At 40.8% G+C, this 12065-nt stretch overlaps 1 protein-coding gene across 19 annotated transcripts in view; it reads right to left on the bottom strand.

The window, feature by feature from the left end:
• The window catches only part of SAMSN1 (SAM domain, SH3 domain and nuclear localization signals 1), a 185897-nt gene that overhangs the window by 18669 nt on the left and 155163 nt on the right, over window positions 1-12065 (bottom strand). Inside the window, exon 1 of one of the 19 annotated variants that reach the window (XM_063393921.1) lies at window positions 4140-4538. The exons of the other annotated variants lie outside the window; for them this stretch is intronic. The gene's annotated coding sequence lies outside the window, so the exon portion shown is untranslated. Of the gene's footprint in view, window positions 1-4139; window positions 4539-12065 lie in introns of those variants that run through there. 19 annotated transcript variants of the gene reach the window in all.

Genomic DNA, 12065 nt, shown 5'->3' with positions numbered 1-12065 from the left:
GCTTAACATAGCTGCATCACCTGAGCTGTGCATTAAGAGAGGATGAATGGATTGCTCTGACTCCCTTCTAGTTTTACCTCTTTCTGGACATGGATAAATGACATGGAAAGGAGAGAAGTGGCACAGCAGGTTATGAGGAGTGGGGTTACAGAGAAATACTGTCAGACACGCCCAGGCAGAGCTGCCTGACGCTACCATGGTGGCAAAATGCATAAAATTGGCATTGATGATGAGCCAGGAGTCCCTTTAAGCATGGCCTTGGAAACAGCCCGAATTTGGACATCTATCCACTCTATAGTATGTTTAAGAGCTTGTTTTTTTTCTTCACCAATACTCACAGCTAAATCTAGAATGACGAGGGGTTTTTTAAGTACTTCCCTCTTCCATTCTAAATGGAAGTCTTTAATGCAGTATGAGAGTTCTTGAGCAGGGTTCACTATTATATATGAGGCAATATAATCTCAATCTATTTTTGAGTATTCAAAATCACCTCTGGAGGAAAAAAAAAAAACCAAAAACACTGAACTAAAATAGCAAACTACAAAATAAATACATTCTGTCTGATTTAATAAGTGATTTCAGACTATCTGGGCAACAGCTTTTCCTGCACTTATTCATCCTTTTGCCTTGCCTGTGTGATTTCAGCCAAACTAGTTCCTTATTCCATTGCTTTCTTCCCCCACCTCCAGCCACATGAGTCACATTTTCATCTCCCCTAGGTTTCTAAAGCACCCACTGTGCCCTCTTCACCTGGCATCGCCAGCTCCCTCCTTTTGCTGTCAATCCAGGGACTACACAAACCTCAACAGGCTTGTGAGCTCCCAGCTTTCCTATTACAGAGTTCTGTCCTCTCCACTGTGCAAGAATTGTCCTGAGGCAGCCTCACAAGCAGCAGAGGTAGAACATCCTTTGGGCAATAGGAGAGGAGGAGCAAGGGACTGGTTTGGGAGCCAGTGCCTTTGCCTGCCTTCACAGTGCTGGCATGGACCTGCTTCCAGGCAAGTTAAGGAGGAATCCCTCCTGGATGTATTTCCCTCTTTTCCCAAACTTATTTATTAACCTGTTCTGCCACCTCCCCCCAAAAAATGAATGTGGACATAGCAGTGGGAGCCTGACCAGAGTCAGATGGAAAAGTCTACCTGTATTTTGGCTCCAGATTCTAAGCAGTGCAGCTTAAAAGAATAATAACATCCTCTCCTCCTCCTCCTTCCCCACCTCCCCCCCCTCCTCCCCCCACTGCTCCCTGTATTTCTGGGCACATCTAACCTGAAAAATATTTCCAGCCAAAGGTTATTTGAAGAAACTGACCCAGATTTGTGAATATTTTTGGACAACTATAATGACGCTTACTATTCACTGAGGGGAAGAAAAAAAAAAGACAAAAATCACACAGCTCTCCTCTTAATTGATTGTACAGTCTCTGTTGTCTAAACACTGTGGTTTATTTGTTTGTTTTTACATTGTGAAATTGAAAATGACAATCTGAATTGTACATTTAATTTTATCTAAAATTCCCATAAAGAGCTTTGCTATTAAGAAATTGAAGAACATCCTGTGACAAGAGGTTAGCTCAATAGTATGATATAAAAACACAGCCGTGAGGATTATGGTTCTATTAGACAGGATTAACACCTTTCACTAGCTTGTCAATCCAGCCAAATGTGCCCTGCAGCACAGAGAGGGAGGGAGAAGGGAGCCTGGGATTCACAGCAATACCGGGAAGGGAAAGTATAAAATTGTCTCAGCAATCTCTAAACATACACCGACCTTTCTGTTGCATTCCAACACTTCAATATGTCTAGTAGGAATAAGTGTATATTAAAGTGCAGATGTGCTGGAAATAGTTTCAAAGGAACAAGAGGGAAAACATTGTTTAGTGTTGGTCTTACTTATAAACAGCTTGAGCACAGGGAAATCAGTTATTCTTTTTTGACCCTCAAAACAACCTCATATCCTACATGTGCAGTAGCCTTGAGCTATTTGGTAGTGTACTTCAGTGTTGCTTCATCCTCATTAAATATTAATAAGGGTTACAGGATGATTTCCACTGTTCTAGATAATGGTCTTGCTGCACTGGAGAGCACTGAATAGGGCTGCTTCAGCAGTTCTCCATACCAACTTTTTCCATTAAGGAATCAATAGGCACCACCTTTTAAAAATGTATCCAACCCCATTACACTGATAACGAAAAGCAGATTTAGGAGCTCCTGGCTGCAAAGGGAATGGGACTATTACTTTCAGTAGTGTCAGTCACTGCATTAGTGTCAGGGAACACCTACTTTGTGAAGATATGGACAGGCCTTATTTCCAGGTGAAGGGAAGCTTTTAAAGTAAATGCAAAGCTACTAAGAGAAAATATGCTATTGACTTTTGATACCAGGATTCAGCATCCTATAAAGTTAAGTGGTTTTTCTGGCTCAATTCATGCAAGAGCTACCCAGGGATACCCAGTGTTAAGCAAACACGATTTTGCTCAGTAAAAACTAATGGAGGCAAAGCATAGGGAGAAACAACTGTTTTCCCACACAAGGACAAGTCAAATAATTTCTGTAAATCAAGGCATTAACTTTCATCTCTTCCCATTCAGTATTCCAAACTAACATAATAGAAAATATCACAGATACTTTTAAGTATTTGAAAACCTTCTTCCATCTTCTCTTATATAATTTTTTCCCTGAAATCCAGGAAATTTTAATAATCCTTTTAAAGAGATAAGTGCTATGTGATTGTTTATTTTAATTTAGACAGTTGATTGTCTGGTTTGTCTGTAAACAGCCTATCATTTTCCCTAGAAAATAATATGGTTTGCTATGCAAATAGTAAGGCAGCAACAGGTTCTGCAATCCACGTCTTTCTGCAATAAAACATCCTTCCCTTGTAGGACATGTCATAGGAGAAGTAAGTTCTTGTCTGTGACAAACTAGTCAGAGCTTCCTTGTGTCTAAAAACAACCTTTGAGCCCAAACTGACTGCAGTTATCCTGATAAATAATCATTATGGGAGATATTCATCCCATATTCTTCTTTGGACAATTCACACTGCTCAGCAATCTGGTTGCCTGCTGTCAGAAATTCTGGCCTGTTATATTTTGCTTCAAGTCCTATTTAAAATATCTTTTAAGTCCCACATGTGTCAAAGGCTTTGTGCAGATCCTCTCACACAAGTAAATCTCTTCAAATTCTTCCATGCATTTTAATTTTTAGCTTCCATTCATCCGTAGGCTACCCAAACCATGTAAGCTGTATAGGGGCAAACGTGGACAGTGGAAGTAATAAAAAGGGAGCTCAGCATGTTGCTCAATTTCCCTGCCTGCCACAGACACTTGTCTTCTTCCCTCTTTTCTGAAAGCAGACACAGCAGCCCTCAAGAGAACAGCTTGTTCTTGCTGCTCTGATTGATGGAGATGAGTGGAGATCAGGATTTGATTCATTTGCCCTAATTTCTGATGGTTCTACTCCCTTCACAAGGAGGAGACCACTCTGAGAATGAAAAAGTTACCAAATAGGGATGAATATTTCCCCTCTGCTAGCCTATCTTCTTGCATAATCAAAAGAATTGTCTCCTGCTTTCCCAGATGGCAAGATAGCAATTTATAGCTTTTTGGATGTTCTGTGGAAAAAAAACCAAACACCACCAAAAAAAATCCTCACTTCTGTATAAAGAATGAGAATTTGCATAAAAGATTCAGAAACTCTCCAAAGGGCAAGGGAAGCAAGAAAAGAGAAAAAAATCATGACCTCTCTACCACAGGGAATTTTTTCCTATTTACACATTAGTTACACATACAGAACTTCTGACCACTAACCAACACATTAATATAACTTTATAGCCCACATGAAACACGGCCTAAACCTTGCACTTCACCAGTCAAAAGCAATAAAAAAAGATACAGCTTGTTCCTGCTAACTCAAATAGAGCAATCTACCGAAATGGCATTTTTAACTGGCTTAAAAATGACTCTATAAAAGACTGGTTGTTATCGTGGCCTGGTGGTTGGAGAGAGAGGGGAGCAAAGTGTGCTTTGAACAGAACTGCCTCCATGAAGCCTCAGATGGAACACCCTCATTTTAACAGTGGAAAAGGACTGGAAAAGCAAAGCTGAATTAAAAAAAAAAAAAAAAATAAAGAATTAATCATACCTAACACTCCTCCAGGTGAACAAACTGGGCTCTCCAAAGTAAACACTGAGCAGCTGTTTTATCAGTGCCTCTAACTGGTACCAGCCCCGGTGTCTCAAGCCTCAGTCCCTGCTGCCACAAGGCACGTAGCTCCCAACAACTCAGTTAGGGTCAGCACTAGAAATCCAAGCTCCAGAGCTCTCCAGGGGCACCTTGCCCTGGGCAGGAGCTGGGGCAGCTGAGAGCAAGGGCAGAGCTGCTGTTCCTGCAGGTAAACGAGGGTGGGATTGTCTGCAAGCTCTCTAAGTCTTCCTCTGGAAGGGGCAGCCCTGTAGGACATCCGAGCAAAGAGGCAGTTTAGCCTGGTGAAAAAATGTGCTGTGTTGATTAAACAACTTTGTGAGGGACTAAATAAGGAAGCAGTTCAGGAAAGGCCAGTCATGACACTCAGAAAGTTTTGTGCAAGTGGGTGTTGCAAAATTTGCAAGGGGGGAAGGGATCTGCCTCCACTTTCTTCAAATGCACATTGACCCTGGATTTTGAGCGCTGTCGTTCCTGCCCAGTTGCTGCAGAGCCCTCTCAGTTTCTGGTGAGAAAAGTCACTCCAAGTGCTCTTCTGGCAGTCTGTCCAATTCTGGGAGTGTGCACACAGGTATTTGCAATAATTGTGTAATTAAGACTTTATTATTTATACGACATTTAATTAAAAGTGACTTTCAGTGGCACACAAAACCATGAAAAGAAAATGACTTTAAAAGAAGGTTAAGGATGTGTGACAAACTCAGAGGAGCTATGAAAATGACAGTTAAGGATTTGGCATGATGTGCACTTCCACCTCCCTGCTATCCTTTTTTTACCCTTCATTTCCACATGGGCAGAAACACAGAGGGATGAGCCTTGAAATCCACCCTCCACAAAACCATCACTGCAGTAGAGGGGAGCGCTGCCTGAGTAAAGGCTGGTTAAACACTACACAGGCATTGCGGGCTTTGATCTTTAATCCCTTAAATACCAACATCTTTCCTCTCCTGAAACTTCCTCCTCTTCAAACCAGCTGAGTTCACAGACGAATTCTCACATTTTAAAACCAAATCACCTAGCAGCTTCAATTAAAGACCTGTCCCTGCATACTTATACAGCATGATTTTAATAATGCTGTGTGTTATCTAGGTCCTGACCTTGCAGGGTTTTGCTGGGTTTTCTGTGTGAGAGAAATTATTCACAAGCGTGTTTGCTTTAAGTGAAGACAAAAAATTCATATGGCCAAAGAGGAGCTGAGAAGAATCCAGCCCCAAAGGTTTAGTTTTACAGTTTTACAGGGACCCCCACGTCTGGCCAGCACACCCACAAGTGGAAGGTATTCCTTCAAATGACCTTCCAGATGAAAACAAGGTTAAAAAAATAACCTCTAAATCCTTGTCAAGGCTGACCATCCCAAAAGCTTGTTTGTTCATTTTCTGAAGAGTAAGCAAACTTCAGAAAGCCCTTACACGAGTTTTACTGCCCTACTGCAGTCTTACCCTTGACAACAGGTAATGGCCAACAATAAGCTAATTCTAAGAAACTTGGGGGAGGGGGGCAGAAGGAGACTTAGTTTTTATTACTTTTAAATGAGTCTTTGATACATCATCTTGGTTCCCCTGATTAATGTTCGCAGCAAACTCAGCCACTGGAGTTGTAATGTTTCTGCAAGCTTCCCTACAGCAAAGCCTAGCCATTAATTCAGTGGCATATGTCAGCTCAGCAGAGCAAGGTCACTCTTCCCTTTCAAGGGGAACCTTTTTAGAAATAATAAAACTGACAGAAAGTTCTTTTTTGCATGCTTTATGTCACCTGAGGTTGAGTGCTGCAGTTAATATCACAGAGCTTATAAACATTCCCATCTTCAGCAGGCTCCAAACCCACCGGGCTCTTAGAACCTCAACATTTTTTTTTTTAAAGTAATATAGTGACAGCTTTATGTGGGGCAGATATACAGTATGTAATCCTAAATGAGGAAAAAGTAAGTAAAAAATGAACAAATCTTTTCTTGGGCATTTTAGAGGAGAAATTTTGGAAGACACTAAGGACTGCTGATACTGCAGGATGTTAGTGCTTAGAGAAAAAGATGTGGGATTAGGGACTTTATCTCCATGGATGCTTGCATCTTTGGATAAGGGGGGAAATTTTAAAATGCACCGGTCCACCTTGTTTCCATTTCACTGCTGATACTGGGTAGGCATGTGATGTAAAGAGAACACAAAATTAATTGATCTATTTATGGAATGATTTTGAATTTGTAAGTAAAGATGTCCTAGTCATCACTTATGATAACTAATTGCAACTGGAACTTATTTATTTGGGTACAAATATTATGGAACATGATAAACAAAAAAACTAGCAGAAGAATAAGATCCCAACAATAGGCAATTTTTCCCCCTCATTATCTCCCTTCAGACATCCTGACTACACTTGATTAATGAATCCATAGTGAGATTAGCTGAAATTGCCTTAATGGAGATGCACTACAGTAGAGAAGCAAAATTCAGTGCAGTATCTATCATCAGTCACTGTGAATTTGAGTGCTTCATCAGATCTATATGTCCATTTATTTAAATTATTTCTGTAGTGGAAAACAAAGCAAAAAAACCAACAAAGAAATAAAATACTAAGCTCAATTTGACTCCTTTGAAATGTAGACTAGGGTCACCATTTTTTCTCTTTCTTGTGTCCTCCCTTGCCAAATGGCTGTGTTCCAACTTATTGTCATTCACAGGCCAAAGTTATCCTCATTGTCCAGCTGAAGAAAGCACACGTGGCACTTCATTGCAGCTTCTCAGGCTTCAGAAACTGGACATGCTCTCACAATTTATGACTGGGAATCTTAAATACGCTCGTTGAAATTTTGAACTCATAAATTCAGCAAGATTTTGGTTTTGTGTGGAAGCTGAAAGAAGGTTGCCAGCTCAGGGTTTCCAAATGATTTGGGAGTGTTTAAGAATCCTTAGTGCACGAGTTATAATGTATTACATTCCATGTCTGCTTTGTAGTGTAAGCTCTATAATTGTAATTCAAGGGGGAAAAAAATCGAGGAATCTGAAGATATCATCCTGATTCTGTTCAGGTCACTCCAGAAAAGAAATGAATACAATCAATAGCTCACCAGGGTACCCGTAAGGGCACATCAATTCCTCTCTCTCCATTTGATTATCTCTATGTCATGGGTTGTGGTGATCACAGCTCAGTGGAAAACCACAGCTTCATTTCATGAAAAACAAGAGTTCCAGGTGCCTGAAGTGCATTTTCATTCTGACACGTGAGAAGAGGGAGACTGAGCATTCTCCCCTGCTGCCTCCACGAGAACCACACATAGTGGAGGTGTTGGTACTGAGGCAGTGGCAGCAGCGAGGGCTTTGAGGTGTTCTTTGAACCCCAGATTTAAGGACACACTCCAAATCCTACTGAAATCAGCCCTACCACTGCAAAGGGAACTGTGCAAACTACGCCATTTTAAGCTGTCACGAAGGGGTAGGAAGATGTTTCCTCTTCCCATTTCTTCAGATAGTGGCTTAAATCGCAAACACAAAGACATTTTCCAACATTTTACCACAATTACCAAGATACATTAGTCAAGCAAATATAAACTCCATGACCAAGAGAGGAAGAAAAGAGTGTAAACATGCCAACAGCCAACATCAGAAGAGCCCTGCCACATGCGTGTGTTAGAGCTGAATGTCTGCTCTACCATCATCAGTCATTTCATGCATCCTCTCCACAGGTTCTGAGCTGCTTATCCACCAGTGAACCACACTCCCTTTACAGCTTCTTGAAGGGGTTGTTGAACTTTACATCTGATCTTAAAGGAGGAGGCAGAGAGGTGTAAGAGCCAAACAGCACATCTGTGGCAAGTGGAACAGCTCAGGAGCAGCAGAGCCAGCATCCCCTTTGCACAGGTGGAGGAAGCAGAGAAGCCGCGTGAGCTCACTGAGCTGTCTCAGCCCTGTGTTGTCTCCTCTTCACACATCTGCTTGGGCTGGGCTGTCACTAAGGGAAGCTGATTTCTTTATCTCATGGCTGCAGCCTGTCAATGACACATCTCCATCTCTGTCTCAAACATAATGGTAGAGGGAAGACATGAAGCTGCACTGTGTTTTCTGGTTGAGCATAACTCCTCTGGTTTTATCTTCTCCCTGAAGAAGCCATGAGGAACACTGCAGAAGGCCCTAAGGTGAAGTACTCAAGTACTCAGGGACTCACATCCCACTTGTCCTTCAACACACCTGGCAGAGCAGCAAACCTACCACACCTTCTGATGAGGTCAGCAAGGACAAGTAGAGGAACCCTCACTTCTTACAGTTCTCAAGGAAGTGACCATTCAGCACCTCATGGAAGGCAAGTTCAGCTGTGTTTGGTTACCTGGTTGTTCTTGTGAAAATGATAAAAGAGAAGAAGACATGAATGGGTAGGAAAAGGACTCAAACTCCACCCAGAAGACATAACAGTGCAAAACAGAAGGTCACTAGAGCTTCTTGCCAGAGAGAATTTGTCAGCTTCAGTGCCGGGTATGAGATAGAAGATCCTTTGCTCTTGACTTTCAGCTTTCCAGAAAGGGACCAGAAGATGTTATGATTGGCAGTTAAGCAGCCTTAGGACTCTGTAAGGTGAAGTCATTATCCAGATTTCTGTGTATCCATGGAATAAACCAAAGAAAGTATGGAGAGGAAAAGTGGCAGAAAGATATGTATTGTGCATAGTCAAAGAAGCAGCTTCCCTAAAGAAGTATCCAAACTTTTCCCCAGGCTGGAATTTCACTCTCAAGTTTAGGAAGAACAATAGCAAGAACATGCTCTTGGGTGCACTGTCAGTGGAATAAAATTCTTAAAAAGTGACAGGGGTAACAGTAAGCTGGAATACAGAAGAGATTTCACTTAGGAAAAAGATAAGTGGTTGTTCATCTTCCTGTGGAATAACAACACACATGCAACACACCTCTATCTGATTCATGAAACAAACTTTACCATTAGGGTGGTTTAAAGGACATATGATACACTAAATATTCAGAGCATATATAACCTGTAGCCTGGTGCCAAGCAGCAAACATTGAGCAAAACCACTGACACTGCCTATTAGTGGAACAGAGTGTAACTGTTTCTAACAACTGGAGTAACTCTTCTGTCTTTGTTGCAGCCTTTCAGAAGAGAAAGCTTGAGGGATATTGTGATTACAGAGACCCAGAAGCCTTTTTCCCCTTCTCAGGAGTGGGTACTCCCAGCAGGTTCTACCCACATAGCAAGGGGTTGATTCTTCTGGCTGAAGTGTTTGCAGCCACCCAAAAAGTGCTTATACAGCTGCCAAATGATGGCTTTATAACAGCTTTTGTCTGAATTTATGCTGTGACACAGATTACTAGACGAATATTGAAGTACAGGAAACCCTAGGCCACATCCTTTGCCAGTCCTGCCCATACATTGTTGCTGCTTTTTTCCCAGCAATGACAGATATCCTGAACAAGGTTTACTTTGGGGTATTTTAGTTTTCCTAGAAACACAGTAAGTAAGTCAACTACTCTTAAACAACTCTTAAAGAATTGGGAGGCAACTAATGCTGATTTATGTCACCTTCATGTCACCTATGCTATACTGTTTATCAGAAGCACAGTTACAAATGCTGTGGCTAACAGTCTGATTTCTAAAAAGGCCTGGATAAGGTGGTTGAGGCAGACTTCTTGAAACACTCCTAGTTGCTTAAGAAAACAAACAAAACCCTGGATTTGTTACTGTAAGAAAATGAATATTAATGTGTAAATATTCCCTTCAGAAGATTGCTCTCATTTGTTTTAAAATATTCTGCTCTTAAGGACTTAAGGTTGGCTAGTGAAGGAAACCTAGACAGGAATGAAACAAGAAATTAAAAGAGTATTGTGCAAAGTTGACGAAAATGTAAAAGATGCTTTAATCAAGGGAACACACAAAATGCCTCAGTACTGGAACAGGCCACGGATATAATTTTTCTTTGTAACAAAAGCTAGCCAAGATTTGTGAGAGTCCTCTATGAGATTATGCCTTGATGTGAGAAGAAAACTGGGGATTCTAGTCATCCTAATCAGCCTCCTGCCAAGGTGAGAGGTGGCTGTTCTTTCCCCACAAACACAACCTTTACTCCCTGGTGAGAAAACATAATTCCTCAAATTTCAATAGCTTTCTAGAAGAGATATGTTAACCTACATGTTAAAACACAACTTTCTGAAGCTGCTTTTAAAAATAAAGGATAATTAACTGATGTTTGAGAAGCATGATGATAATATAAAGAATGAAAAAATAGCAGAAGTAAGAGGAGTAGTAATACGATTGTAGAACCGCCCACTCACACAAGGAAAATAAACCAAGGTTCACTCTAACCTTGTTCCAGTATTTTATGAAGCCTAGGGGAGACAGAAAACACCTTATGAAGTGTCACCTGCAATCCCTCCTTTCCCCATCTACACACACATGATTTTTACAAGCATCATTATTTCTTTTTCTGAACCTCCCCGCTAAAAGCCCACAGGTATTTACACCATAAACCAGATTCTTAAAAATGCTTCCCAGATGTTGTCATCTGTTCCTGCTTATTTACCAGAGTTCAAATGGATTTTGACAAACAGTCTTTCTTCAAGAGGCAATGCAGTAAAGCCCTTTAATGACAGAACTATGTGTCATCTTTGCCTATAAGCATAAATTTGCACAGCGGGCAGTACGGTGAAAACAGCTTATCATCAACTTATCACCTCTCATCATTGTTAGAATGAAATGCAAATGGAAACGAACACCACTTCAGTCATGGCTGTGAAAATTAGCATCTGTGACATTAGCAGCAGCTCATTTATTATGCACTCGAAATTTCAGGGGGAAAAGAAAAGAATTTAAAACTTCAAAACTCTACCAGTCTTTACCTTTGAAATAAAATTAAAACCTTCAGCTTTCCCCACTCAAGGATAAATCCTAGTTAATATTCATTAATGCCAAGCAATCTCCTCACTGCAGATCTTGTCCTACAGAAGATCTAATTATGTCTCGAATTATTTTTGGTGTTTAGGTTTGCTGTACCTATTTTCTATTTTCTTTAATAAGTATTCCCCACTGGAGAGGCACGAGCCACCGTCTGAGAAAAATGCAGCACCAAAAAACTTTTTTATAGCATCTGTCTGCATTACAGGCTCCGAACACCTAGGCAAGCGATAAACTTTACTCAGATAATCCTGCTGAAATCAATGAAATCACAGCTAATTTATTCATTTAGGTCAGAATCAGGATCAGGCCTTCTGTGAAGAATATACAAAAAGGTGAAGTTCTGGCCCCAAGTCTATGGCAAAAATGGGCATTGATTTCTGCAATGTCAGAGTTTCATTTTAAGCTTATAAAAACTAAAATTACTGGTATGAAATTGTACTAGGGAATAAATTTACATATTAAAATGTTTCCCCCTGTTGGATTTGCCATTCTTTTCTCATAACCCTGAAAACAAATAATAGTTTACCACCTAAGTAAGCCAATATTGATTTAACTAGAAGCTTGGACGTGTTTTTGCCTAAACAAAATGTAGAGGCATTGACCCTGAATTGTCTTACACACCAGAAGTACGCTGAGTTTAAAACACCAAGTGCATTTGGAAGCAGAATAAGGAAACAAAAACGTCTCAAACCTTTAGCATAAACATAGATCAACTGTCATGTAGAATAATGACACAAGACTTTCTTCAGTCAAGCCAGAAAAAAATGGCACAAAGTCGTCTTTGCTTCACGTTGAAGTAAAGCCAAGAATCATCAGGCAGTTCTCAAGTTTGCTGTGTCCGGAGGAACGGGGAAGAGAGAGAGAGAGGAATAGGTTTTGCCCAGCACATGACATGTGCTGGCAAGTGGACAAGACAATGCAGGAATGTTTTACAGATTTATTTGCACCTGGGCAAATGTGTAAAACAGTGCAAAGTGGA

Source organism: Prinia subflava, chromosome 3 (genome assembly GCF_021018805.1).
Source record: "Prinia subflava isolate CZ2003 ecotype Zambia chromosome 3, Cam_Psub_1.2, whole genome shotgun sequence".
Lineage (NCBI taxonomy): Eukaryota > Metazoa > Chordata > Aves > Passeriformes > Cisticolidae > Prinia > Prinia subflava.
Note: the sequence above shows the minus strand (reverse complement) of the source record. Positions and strands in the feature narration are given on the sequence as shown.